The following is an 11,103-nucleotide window of genomic DNA, read 5'->3' as shown; positions in this document are numbered from 1 at the left end:
ACTGACATTTAGATAGGTAAAAAGATAGGCTGACATAGTTCTTTTTTCCTTTCTCTTAAAATGTTTACTGTTTTTATATCACCTTTATTTTCATACATAGCCCTCTAGTCTCAGCAACCCAGTGAACCTTTAGCTGAGAATTTTTGATATAGCCCTCTAACCAAGAATTTAGTCATATATATATGTATATATATATATATAAAATCGCATATATATTTGTTTGCAAATATATAGCCTTATATCCCTTTAGCTGAGCTTTTTTAATGAGAAAAGCAGTTTAGCATAATTACTCAATACATCTTCTGTGTCTGCTAGAATATGCAATTCTTTGTTTCCATAGTTCTCTATCCTTGCAAGGAAGTGAGAATGGTTGCAACAGATTCCCTATGGTTTTCCTTTCTCCTGAAATGGGCATACCAAAAAACACTGCTCTTAATATTTGTTAGCCATGATTAGAAGATAAAGAGAGGAGAGAGATAGTGTTTGTTTGTTTGTTTTAAAAGAAAGAAGATGAGGGACGTGATTTAACTTAAAGTCCATACAGGTATCTGTGGATGCCTCTGCTAAACTTGAATGACATGAATGAAATGTGTATATTAATTTGTCTGAAGGAAAAGGTGTTGTGCCTGAGAGTTCTCCAGTTGACCACTTGGTGGCACTATCAGCTCAAGGCAGCTTGGTTGTCTGGAACAATTATCAAAGAGGGGAAAAGGATACCAGCGTGCAGCTCTGTTCATATTCACTGGATGTTGGCTCATGTGTTATGAATAAGTCAGTCAAGCATATATTGACTTTTTTTTAGGGTGGATGAGTGTGCACAATGGGTCTGTGAACATCTACTTATTTGTATGTTGAAGGATACTTAATAGATATGGCAGTTTTAATTCAAAACATAATTAAAACTGGAGAGAAAAGGGGAATGTTGTTCCCTTAATACAGAACTGAGGAAATGGCTGAGGTTTGTGGAGATTTCCACTTTCAAGACTTGGAGCTGAGAAAGACCTAACCTGTTTTATAGAGGAGGAAAGTAAGTTCTAGGAAGGTAAAGTGATTTTCACCAAGGCACTAAGTGACAGGAGCAGGATTTGAACTCAGGTCATATGACTCAAAGCCCAATAGTCATGCTGCTGTGCCAAGGGACCTCCCAAAGCAAAGGCAGAACAGACCAGCCCTAGGATCCCCATAGTTCCAGCAATTCCAGCAATATTTTCAGGTCTAAAATCCTTTAATAATCTGCATCTCTAACCTGGTTGTAAAAGCCCCAGAGTGACCCAGTTGCAGGGATGAGAGAAGTTCTTCTTGTGTTATCAGTCATGATTCATGACCCCAACAGGAGCTTAATCTACCAGATGAGAGCAAAAAGGAGATAGGATTTCCTCAGTATCTCTGTGACAACCAGAAGCAGCAGCAGGGCAGGCTTACAATTCTTATTCATTGGCTTCCGAGATAATCTTCTTTCTGGCTGAACACATGTTCTGCTACAAGAAAAAATGTGCAGTCCAATGAGTCTCTGTTCCAGACATTAGAGGCTTTGGTGAGTCATTAGCAGATCTTGGATATTTCACTTTCCCCAAGGGTGTCAACCGGGCTAATGATCATGTTACAGGAGCTGTGACATCACTTCCAACTGTCCCAGGACTTTACAAGTTTCTTAGTGACTGGAAATTAGAACAGAGACTGTCACCCACAATTCCCTTTAAAATAAACAAACCACTTCTCTCAAAGAGTAGGGGCAAGACCCTAGATCCATGATCACAGAGCTGTAGTGAGCATTTCTTCTGCTTGAAGGTTTGCAAAGCACTTAACAAATATTCCACTTGATCTTCACAAAAACCTCGAACTGGGAGGTGCTATTATTATATATGTTTTACAAATAAGGAAACCTAGGTAAAGAGAAGGTAAATGACTTGCTCAGGGTCACATGGCTAGTAAGTGTCTGATTTGAACTCAGGAAGATGAGTCTTCCTAACTCCAGATCTGGAATTCCATCCACTGTAGTGCCTCCTAGTGGCCCCATATGTGTGTATATGAGGTATATACACATATACTTTTATAGATGTGGGTATATGTGTACATGTGTGTGTTATGTGCACATATGGACACATGTATATATTTTTGTATGTGCGCATGTATGTGCATATGAGTGCATGTAGGCATGACACATATGTGCGTGTGTGTCTTAAGTCATTCTTATTCCATTTAGGTTCCAAACCTAAATGAGTTTCTTTTCCTACTTCCTTCTGCCAACTAAGCTGTTACGTATGATGTTCTATGACTTTTTATATCTGAGCAGTTCAAGAGGAACAAGGCTAGAATAGATTGTTCCCTAGAGTTAAGGAACATCCACTTTTCTTTCTGAGTGGAATTTTCCGATAATGTAGGATCATAGGATTTAGAGCTAGGAAGCAGCCTAAAAGATCCCCTAATCCATCCTTCTGGTGTCAGAATGGAAAAAAGAAAAAAAAGCCGTAACCAGGGTTCAAAGTTCCCTGCTGTTACTAGCCTGTCACTTCAGTAATGAGAGCAAGAAGGAAAACGCTGCTTTGATTCAATCTCCAGTGGTGTCTGTGTGTTCAGTACAAGAAACCCTCCCTTGTATAGGGAGAACATAAGGAGATCTTCAGATCTGGAGGATGCTGGGGGTTTTTACTTGATGCTTCTAGTTAGCTCAAACCTTTACCATGTCATCCATCAGCGAGAGCTTCAGCTAAGACAAGCAACTAGGCCTTTGACTAGCAAAAAAGTTAGGGAGCATGGATCCATTGAGTCTCCTTCTGCAGCTAGAAACAATGAGGCTGGTTATTAAGAATAATTAGTTCTTCTTATTATTCTTACTTAATCATGTCTTCCACCCTAGGACTGCAGCTCAGGTGAACTCCCTGGAGAGGAAGGTAGGGCTGCCTCCCTATGGCTTGAGGCCTCCATTCTCCTCTCCTCTCTCAAAAGAATTTATTTTTAAAAGTTGACTCAAACTACACACTGTTTCACTGCAATGTGCATTTCCACCCCTAGTTTGACACTAGAGGATGAGATGATATCAGAGGTTCTTTACCTGGGATCTGAATTTGGTTTTAAAATATTTTAATAAATGTATTTCAATATAATTCATTTCCTTCGTTAATTGTATATATTTTAGTTTATGCGTTTAAAAACACCATCCTGAGAAGAATGTAGGATTCACTGGGCTTCTAAGGGAGTCCATCTCACACACACACACACACACACACACACACACACACACACACACACACACACATTAAGAATCCTTGGAATAGATCGTCTGTAAGACCCCTTTGCCTTAAGAGAGGAAGGATCTAGGTTTTTCCTCTTTTGAAGTCTTCAAGAAGAGGATGCGTGAGCATTTGTCCCATATGTTATAGAGGGAGGACGTCTCATGAATGGGTTGTACTCAGTGGTCATAGGCATCGCTTCCAGTTCTTATGTTCTATAATTCTATAATGCCCAAGTAGGATCCAGAGAAGACTAGGGATGAGGGAGAAGCACTTTGTTTGCTTCTTTGCAGAGATAGGGGATTATGAGCAAAAAGTATTCCATGAACCCTTAAATTCAGTTGAAGCATTTGTTAGTTTTACTAAAATGCTGTTTCCCCCTCTTTTTTTTTTTTAGTGAGTAGTGGGGGAGGGCACGGGTACATTCAGAAATGAAGGGGGATGCAAAAGCAAAAGATATCGATACAACATTTTTTAAAAGAAAAATACTGATTTGAGGCCATTTTTTGCAAAGGTTGTCACAGGCATGGAAAATGTTCATTTTGGTTCTGTAATCAGTTAATAAATATTGAATGCTAAGTAGGAAAATACCAATTCTAGGTGAAATACAAGGTCAGAGGAGAAAGTCATACCCATGGGCTGTAGTAGTTGATAGAAGGCTTCATGGAGGAGAAGGGACTTGAGTGGGTTCTTGAAGGATGACCAGGACTCAGAGAGACTGAAGGACAGAGAATGAACCTAGAAGGCAAAGTACTAAAGCTACCAAGGCTATGGATTCCATCTCCACTTAGGCCATTTTGTTTTGTGCAAAGAAAAATCTTGTTCTACTACTAAAGAATTCGATTTTGAGAGGTAGGATGGAGAGGGTGCTGGGTTTAGTCAGAAAACCTAGGTTTAAATCCTAGCTCTGCCCCTTACTTTCTGCAAGATCTTGAGTTATTCCACATCTCTGTCTCAATTCCTTCATCTATAAACTGAGGTGGGATGGACTAGGTAACCTCTAAGGTCCCTTCCCCTAACTCTACCTAGAAAGGGGGGAAATATCACAAGGAGAAAGATGATGACTGTCTTAATACATCATGCAGAGATAGTCTAGAAGTGGCAAGAGCTCTAAACTGAGACGTAAGAGATCTGGGTTTGAATCCCTGACTTGTTACTAATTAGCTCTGTGCCTTTGGGAAAGTCACTCAAGCTCTGAGGCTCATGTGTCACTTTAGGAGATTGGACTAGGTGGTCTCCTGGGTCATCTCCAGTCATCTTGAGGAATATCTGATCACTGGATTCAGATGGCTTTGGAGGAGAAATGAGGCTGGTGACTTGCACAGTCCTCCTTCACTCAAAACAAAGTTAAGTGCAAGTCATGTCATTATTTCTCTGATGGCATGGTCTTTTTTGGCAACGAAAGACAAACACACACACACACATACACATACACACACACACACACACACACACACACACACACACACACACACACACATACTTCTTGCACAACGATTCATTCTGTGAATCTTCCAGGACGGGAAATATACATTAAAATGCATATGGCATTAAGAAGAGCTTGAGTTTTATCTTCCTAGGTTAACCCTCAAGTTCCCCTCTTCTCCTTAGCTTCTTGTATGCTGTCTTTTAACTATGCCACATTTTAAGAATTGCCTGCCTCATTAGCACCTTTTCCCAGTGGTTGGCAGGGAAGAAGAAGAAGGGAAAATCACATAGGTCGAGTTTGCCACCTCGTTACCATTTTGATAAAAGATTCATCTGGATCGGAGGCAAATGTAGATTTCTAAAATGAGGCTCTACCATTTTTCTTCTGTATTCATTTTGTTCCCAAGCTCATCAATCCTTGTTAGCACGAATAACCGTGAGTCTGTTGTGGGAATGATACAATTCATAAAGTCAATTTTATTTGTTTGCCTTGATCCTATTGAGCAGTGAGATTTTCCGATCATTCCCTGATACCTTGGCCCATAACTCTCCTGGCTGGCTTCCAGAACCCACTGTTATTTCCTCCCAACCTACCTGACCAGCCTCATATCTCATGGCCATCCTGGAGAACTCTTGTCCATATTCTCTCAGTAACAATAATGGCTAGCATTTAAATAATACTTTAAGGTTTGGGAAGCACTTAGTGTGTGTTACTTCATTGTATCCTCACATGAACTCTGGGATGGGAGTGCTTTAATTACTGCCAGTTTACAGATTAGGAAACTGAGGCAACTTGCCCAGGGTTACTTAGCTGAAAAGTATCTGAGGCAGGATTTGAACTTAGGTCTTGTGAAGTCCAGCCCTCAGTGCACTGGACTACCTGACTGCCCCAAATCTGTCATAAGGGGCTCACCCAACATGTTAGAGGCCTTCATCTTATTCTCTTGACTTTGGAGGGTTACCAATGGATCACCTTCTAAGAACTCAGTCCAACTCAAAGTAAGTAATTCAAGTATTTGCTAATAATATCTCCTATGTGCAAGGCAGAATCACAGACTCTCACTTGGAAGAGAGTCAACCCATTTGAAAACAAGAAGTCCTTATGCATCATCTCCAAATGAATGTGTGTTCATCCTCAGTTTGAAGACGTTCAAACAGAAAAATAGAACAAGCACCCATTCTAATTCTCCAACTCTCCATCAGTTCTGGTATTTGACTATATCACCTTGCTGCCTTTTAAAATAATAGGGAATAGGGATATTAACTTTTTCTCCAACACTTTCATAAGTCTGGACAAGCAATAGTTCAATAAACCAACTTTGCTGATTTCCAAGTACAAACCCTCACATTGAAATTTTGACAATTTCTCTCTCGGGAGCCAGCTTGAGCTGCCTCCAGCAATTCCTGGAGCGGCATAACAGAAAGACACCTGCCTTGGGAGTCAAAGAAGCAGCTGAAATCTCACTCTCCTTATCAGTGAAGGAGAGTTTGGAACTAGCTACCTTCTAACATAGTTCCTGTTCTCCAAATTCCGTGAATCTCTTAATAATAGTTCTTTGCAGCCTCGGACAGCACAGTGGAAAGAGCACTACAATGGGAATGTAGAGACTGGATTCAGATCCTCTTCTAGATTCTACAGCTTATGAGGTTTTGGGGGGGGGGGGAAGTGTCACTAGCTGTGTGAGCTGGAGGTTGTCCCTTCTAGATCACTTTGACAATAGTCATGAATTACGACAAAAATAGAAAGCTGTGTGCAGTCTGGTCTACAAACATTTATTAAGCACCTATTATGCGCTGGGCATCATCTATCCTAAGTACAGGGGAGACGAATAGCCCTCAGGGAGTTCACAATCTAATGGGGGAGCGTCAACATTCAAACAACTATGTCCCAAGAAGTCTTAGCCAGCCTCTGGGCTGTAAATACTTGGTAGTTTCTGACTCATTTGCAAAGTACACTTCCTTCTCTGGAGGTTTCTATTCATTCTTCGTTGCTGAAGAAGACCATGCCATCAGAGATGACTGGAGATGACCCAGGATGCAGTGGGAGGCCTTTTCTATCCTGTGATCCCAGAAGGGAGAGGAAGGAGGAGAGCTCAGCTAAGAAGGGTCTATTCATCTAGGGAACTAAAGGAAGAAGCATTGGCCACACCCACTCCCTCTGACCCCCTGGCTAATGAGGTTGACAACTTGGATTTGTGGCCTTCTCAATATTGAAAATCCCTGGAGGCAGAAACTGGAGTGATCTGCTGACTTCATTCTATGAGCCAGCCACAGGTCACCCTCCTTCACCTTTGGAAGAAGAAAATTAGAGTATCCCATTTCCTTCAGGAACAGCCTGCCTCTCCATTAATGTTCTACCAATTTTCACTGACATTCTTGGAGATCAGAAGATTGATGAATGAATGAATGAATGAATGAAAGAAAAGAAAGAAAACCGATTCTTTAAGTGTTTATTATATGCCAGACGCTGTGATGTGCTGGTGATACAAATATAAACTATCTTTTTCCTCAAGAAGTTTCCCTTCAAATAGGGAAAAATAAGGTCTATTGGGCAATGCAGAGTCTTGTTCTGAAGTATCATAGGGATGAAGAATTGATCTGTGGAAGGGTCAGTGTACAAGCTCTTTCCAGAATCAGTCGTACTATTGATTTGATTACATTTGGTTATATAGTCCAGAGCAGGAGGTGGAAGGTAGTGGAGGAGAAAGGATGAAACACAAGGCGGGCAGATGGCAAGACGGCCTTTGAGGATGACTGGATGGGATAGAAGGGTGAAGAGTGGTCTGGGATCTGACTGGGACTACCTAGACATAGTACGCTAAGTGGACTAGTCTGCACTTCGTCCCCATTCAAGATGACTGGGCCCCAGGGCCAAAGTTCCAAAGATTTCAGATATACTTGAGGGAATATGGAGGCAGGCAGATTGAAAGTTTGTTTATATAGATGGCTGAAGGAGGTAAGAAAGGTAAACAGGATCCTAAGATTTTGAGCTAGAGGGGACCTTATGATTTGCTTGATCCAGCTCTTATATATAGCAAAGAAAACGGAGGCCTGAAGAGGTAACTCACCTGTGGATAAGTAGGTGGCCTGGGATTCAGATGTGGGTCTTCCATTTCCAAATCCCATGTTCTTCACATTTGTTTAAAAATCAATTCTTCAATTTGCTCATAGGGACTGGAAATGTTAGCTAGTGGAATAAAAAGAAGAACCACTAGTATTTATGAAACTGTAGTTGGCCAAACACTTTATAGACCCAATCTTATCTGTACTTCACACCAGCCCCATGAGGTGTAGTGGCTAGGCAGCTAGACCCAGAGGTTAGGAGTTTTCCCATGGCCCCTTTAGCCTCATCTTCAAGATGCTTTGATAGCATAACCCTGCCTGGTCTTGAGAAGCAATGCTGGGTGCTCTCTATCTGGGCAATGACTTCTGACTCCATCTACAAAGTTAATGGTGGACCTTCTTCACTCCCAAAATCAGAACGAAAAAGGGAAGGGAGATGGAAAAGCACCTTTTCTACCCTGTGCTAAGAAGGGTGCATTCCTCTCTAAAAGGTATATAAATTTCAATATTAATAGCTATCAGTTATATAGTGCTTTAAGGATCACAGATGTCATCTCCTTTGATCTTCACTACAACTCTTGGAGGCAGATGCCATTATTAACCTCTTTTTACAGAGTAGGACACTGAGACAGGCAGAGGTTAAGTGACTTGCCCAGAGACCAACAGCTAGTAAGCATCTGAGGCTGGATTTGAGCTCACTCAGAGGTTACTGACTCCAAATCCAAGCACTTTTCCCACTGCAGCACCAGTTGCCTAGAGCTTGAGGGGGATCATAAAATCCATCCAGACCAAGCCCTTTGTTCTACAAACAAGGAAACTGAGGCCCAGAGAAATGAAGGAACATGTCTTTGGTTCCAAATGTAGCAAATGGCAGTCAGGATTTGAACCCAGGTTCTCTAGACATGTGGGCTAGTGGGCTGTCTTTTTTTCCCATCACTGCCTCTCTGGGATAATGTAGTAATATAACAGCCCTACTTTTGGGAATTTTCCTTGCACTGATATTCGTATTTTCTCAGCTGCTTTATCCTTGATTCTTAGCTCAGAGTTTTGGCCCCTCCTCTCACCTATTCCCCCCAATTCCCCACCAAGCACATTCTATCAGCAGGTGTAGGAAGACTTCTCCCCAACTTTTCAATTCAATATGGTGCATCATTGCCTTACAATATGGCCTGCATACATTCAATTCCCCCTTGAGTTTAGGCCCAGGGGCAAAAACGAGCCTTTAGTGGTGACATGATATGCTTTCATTGACCTGAGAACAGCTTAGTGTCACTTGGGGAAGGGTACTTGTGGTTGGCTTTTGTTTGACTTGAGCTATCGGCAAGTTCAATCATATAGATTAGCACATTTTACGTGTTTGGTAACTGCTACTCTATCTGCTTCTTTTAAATGCTCTCTGTGATTATAATTTATCTATCTATCTATCTATTTATCTACATATATCCCTTGTTAGCCTGTTTTCCCACATAATCTAAGGTTCTGGAAGTTGACTGTCTCATTTTAGTCTTCATATCCTAAGAAACAAGCTCAGTGCCTTGCACATAGTAGGTACTTCATAAAGCCTTGTTGAATTAAATACAATTTCATTGTAGTAATATTTAAGTCACTTTCCATTCCTTCTGGAATCAGTCAGGGCAGGTATCTGAATCAATGACATAACCCATGGGCTAACAGGATTTGATTCTAGAGTTGTCAGCTTAGCGCAACTTACGCATCACATCAGAGTAGAGGAACCCATGGGCTTCCACATGTCTCCCCAATCTGCTCTTGGCACATCCTTCTGCACACCCTCTCTGACCCCCTTCTAGGCTGGACCCCAGTTTTGCTTCCATATTAACTTTCTCTAGCAATTTTAAAAAGAGAAATCTTTGAAACACATGATTTTATTTAGGGTTGATCCAATTTTCCCACAATTTTGTAGGTAGGACAACATGGCTGGTTCTTGCAATTCTCATTGGATTGTAATGTCCCTGAGGGCAGGGACTGTCTTTTGCCTCTTTCTGTATTTCCAGAGTTTAGCACAATGCCTGGCACAGGTTAGGTGGTTAACAAATGTTTATTGATTGATTGTGACATCAAGTACAGGGGCTCACAGATAAAATTAAGATCCAGTTATAATCACTTGGCTCCCAAACATATCCAGGTGAATTTCCCATGAACTCTTTTATTACCTGCAATAATTTGGCTCTTCATCCACTTCCATGCTGACTGAAAGGATCAGAGATTTTGATCTGGAAAGAATGATAGGGATCATCTAGAACAGTGCCTTCATTTTATTTTAATTTGGGCAAAAATTCCTTTTTTCTGTGCTTGTTTTTGCTTTTTTATTACAAACTTAACAATTATTGAGAAACCTAGCTATTTCAATATAACAAGAGAGGATGCACAAGATAATTTCTGTTGCACAGTTGTGCTTCTAAACACTAAGTGTAAAGAGGTAGTGACAAAATGGCCTTGTCTGAATTTTTGTATTTTCTTCTGTGTTTTGTTGAATGGTCTTTTCTTTTTTGCTCACTCACTGTACAGATGAAGAAACTGATGACCAGAAAGGTTAAAAGGTTCCTCCAAGTCACTCCTCAAAGTGACAGAGGCAAGTCTTGAACCCAGACCTTCTGATGGAAAAATCCCACCATCCTACAAAGAACCCAATGACTTGCTATAATGAGTCCTAATAAAGCATCTAAGGAGGTTTGGCTTTTCAGTTAGGCAGCTGTTTGATTAGCCCTACGTGATGTCCATAGAAATTTACTGAACATGAGCTGGCTGAGCCTCTGCTCACAACAAGGTTTTCCCTTTGAACATGCATTTAACTGAACTATCTATTTTTGACAGAAGGCTAATGAATTAAAAAAAAACTCACCACCCAATGTCTATGCTGAAATGATGTAGGCACTTCCTCAGAATCTGTAGCAATAACAGAAGGTGCCACCCCCACCCCCTCCCAAGGGAAGAAAAGGTCATCACATAAGGAAGTGCTATCTCGGTATAATTAACCTTTACCTTCAGTAGATGTTCCTGATGAGCCGATGGGTACATGTGTTTCATAAGGTTGTTATCCTGCTAGATCTGCTGGTCACGTCTTATTGCAACACCAAACACTGGGTGGGGATTCCATTGCTAATTTGTTCATTTATGTATCTATTCACTGACTTTTGCTGCTGGCTGACTCACTACTCCTATAGCAGGGTCTATGCTGCTGCCCCTTTTGTGTCATTGAGGTAACAATAGCTACCCAAGGCTATTGTCGGGGAAATGGAAGAACCCTGAAAAGTTTCAAGTGTAGACCCCGTGATGGCTCCTATGCCCTAGAATCAAGCTAAGTCTGGAAACGCCCATCATCAGAGGGTTTGCTTAAAGTGATGGATTTCTTCATACACAGCAA

General features: G+C 41.1%; 1 long non-coding RNA gene across 1 annotated transcript; it reads right to left on the bottom strand.

The window, feature by feature from the left end:
- Positions 1-1,206: 1,206 nt before the first annotated feature.
- Positions 1,207-9,958, bottom strand: LOC140510212 (uncharacterized). Its single transcript, XR_011969149.1, has 3 exons — positions 9,893-9,958; positions 7,727-7,845; positions 1,207-1,658 (listed from the first exon to the last, which is right to left on the bottom strand). It is a non-coding gene; the product is annotated as an uncharacterized lncRNA (long non-coding RNA).
- Positions 9,959-11,103: the final 1,145 nt, after the last annotated feature.

The sequence above is a fragment of the Notamacropus eugenii genome, chromosome 6 (assembly GCF_028372415.1).
Source record: "Notamacropus eugenii isolate mMacEug1 chromosome 6, mMacEug1.pri_v2, whole genome shotgun sequence".
NCBI lineage: Eukaryota > Metazoa > Chordata > Mammalia > Diprotodontia > Macropodidae > Notamacropus > Notamacropus eugenii.
Note: the sequence above shows the minus strand (reverse complement) of the source record. Positions and strands in the feature narration are given on the sequence as shown.